Genomic DNA, 2672 nt, shown 5'->3' with positions numbered 1-2672 from the left:
TCACAATCGACAAACAAGTGTTGCATTATTTCCACTGCTCCATCTTCACATATGCTGCATGTAATATTTGCCAGTGATATGTGCACTTTTTGAAGCCTCTCATTTGTAAGCAGTTTGTTTTGATTAGTCAGCCATACGATGAACTTGTGTTTTGGCTGCATTGCTTTAATCCATACTAGGTCAGCAACCTGACATCTCTCAAGCCCATATAACATTGCATTGTAGTTTTTAGTTATTGAATATTGTCCACTAGGTATAAGTGTGTATTTGCCATTCTGGTACCACAACTCCATTATAGCCTTGAGTGCATTTAGTTTCCTCCGGTACTAATTGTTATCCACTATAGGGCTATGATTTCAGATATTATTATTTTACTATATGCCATGCATCTATCTCATATGTAGTAACTGTTTTCTCATTTAACTGCTAGAGTAATTTCCCACTGGGGCGCATTCCAATTTCTGCATCCTTTTATGTTCAAACCTACATACTTTTTTGGCTAGAACACCTTCTCCCAAGCTACTAGTGTTATCTTCTTATGATCATCTGATGTGCCCCGTATGTATTCCCTACATCTCTTATCAACTGCTTTAAGCACACTCTGTGGGAATTTTAAATATTGTTCCCCATAAGTTATAAATTGAAAGCAATACAGCATTAATAATTTGTAGTCTCCCTGCATATGATAAATATCTTGAATAGGAACTTGTGATCCTTTTTGTAATTTTTTTTAGAAGCTACTGGTGTGAGCATGTGATTTTTGCCCGACTAGAAATACTTCTACAAAAATTTAAAAATAAGTTTTCTAAATTATTATTTTTAGTTTTATAGAATTTTTTATAAGATTTTCTTAATTAATTGTTTACATTTTTGTGCACATTTAATATCTTTAAAATCATGAAAAATACCACAAAATGTCAAATTTTCATTCATTGCATTTTAGGCTTTGTGTTTGTATTTTTTAGGATTAATTTGTTAATTAATTGCTTTATTAAACAGAAAATCACAAAAAAATCTTGATCATGTTACATTTTAGCCTTAGCTTTAAATTAGTAATTTTGTTTCGTTAGTTTTAAAATTGATTAATTGTTCAAATATTAGAAATAGTTAATTAGATTTATTTCATAATTTAGATTTGATTTAGGACCAAATCTAGGTTTTAAAATTAATTAATTTAAGATTTAAAATAAAAGGAAAGAAGAAAATACAAAAGGAATTAAAAGATATGAGAATTGGGCCAAAGCTTTAATTGGCCCAAACAATGCCCATATTCGCCCAAACCCTTAGAAGTCCGACCCAGTCTAATTGAAACGACGTCATTTTCCTCCCCCTAAATCCCAATCGTTGATCTCTTCCGATCCAATGGTTGTGAACTAATTTGCCCCTCACTATATAACTGTCAGAACCCCCCACCCACCCACCCACCCAAAAACCCTAAAGACCTCCCCATTCCGTCTCTAACCTCTTTCACTCTAACTAACCCTAGCCGCCCTCAACCCCCTCATCGGCTCCGCTATCTTCCACCTCACGGCGGCGGACCACCACCAAACCACCCCAAAACTTAACCAGATAATCTCCAGTCTCCCCTTTTCACTAATCCAAGTTTAGTTCCCCCAAATTCCTCACCAAATTGTTCGAATTCGAGATCAAAAAAGAACAGAAACCCTAGCTTACCCTCTTTTCTAATTTTTTATTTTTTTTCTTCAAGCTTTTGAGACTCGATTTGATCGAAACCTACGCTAGTTGATCGTTCTCGACGAGAACAATTGATTAGCGTTATTTTTTATCTATTTCAGAGTTTTTCAGATTCATTGGAGTCCATTCAAGCCAGCTAGGTATCTCTTCTGTTCTTTCTCTCTTTTTTCTTTCTCATGTTCCTTCTTTCTTCATTTTCTGATTATGCATGTGTTTGGCCCTTAGGTTTAGTTGAAGTCATTTGTTGATTAATCAGTATTTATTTAGAATTTAATGATTAGGCTAACCTTAAGCACTTTGAAAGCATGCTAAACTATTTGTTTGAAGTAAATTAGTTTAATTATTTGTTAGTTAGTTTAATTGCATCAGTTGTTTAATTTAATCAAGTTTAGATTAAATTAGGTTAGCTATTAGGTTTTATTGCATCACTGTTCCTATTTTTTCTTTTTTGTTGCTATTTTTTATTTTTATTTTTGTTTTGGAATTCATGTTTGTTTGGTTTTATATGGTCAATTAGCTAAGTGCCCTGATTCAGACATTAGCTTATATTTAAATCAGGATATTTGCTTTAGCTAGGTTGCCTTGACTTAGTTTCAGTTAATTGATTTTTAAGTTTTGAATGGTTTAAGAGTTGAAAAGGTAATAACAAAGGTTTAAGGGGGTTAATTAAAAACCAAATCAGGGAGTCCAAGTCTAGAATTGCCCAGAAGTTTCTAGGAGATTCTAGAAGGGATTAATTTATAATCAAACAACTGAAATTAGATCAGATTGGGATAAAAAGGTAATAACAAGAACTTAAAGGGGTTAATTGGGAGGTTAAAATTGAGAAAATATCAGAAGGTTCTAGTATTGGACAGCTGCCCCTCTTTTTAGTATGAAAATGCCGAATTTGGATAAAAGGACAGATAGTTGTACCAAATCTGTTAAAAAAGATGTTGTACTATCTGACATTTTTGAAATTTAGGGTAGAATATTCC

Source organism: Nicotiana tabacum, chromosome 3 (assembly GCF_000715075.1).
Source record: "Nicotiana tabacum cultivar K326 chromosome 3, ASM71507v2, whole genome shotgun sequence".
NCBI lineage: Eukaryota > Viridiplantae > Streptophyta > Magnoliopsida > Solanales > Solanaceae > Nicotiana > Nicotiana tabacum.
Note: the sequence above shows the minus strand (reverse complement) of the source record.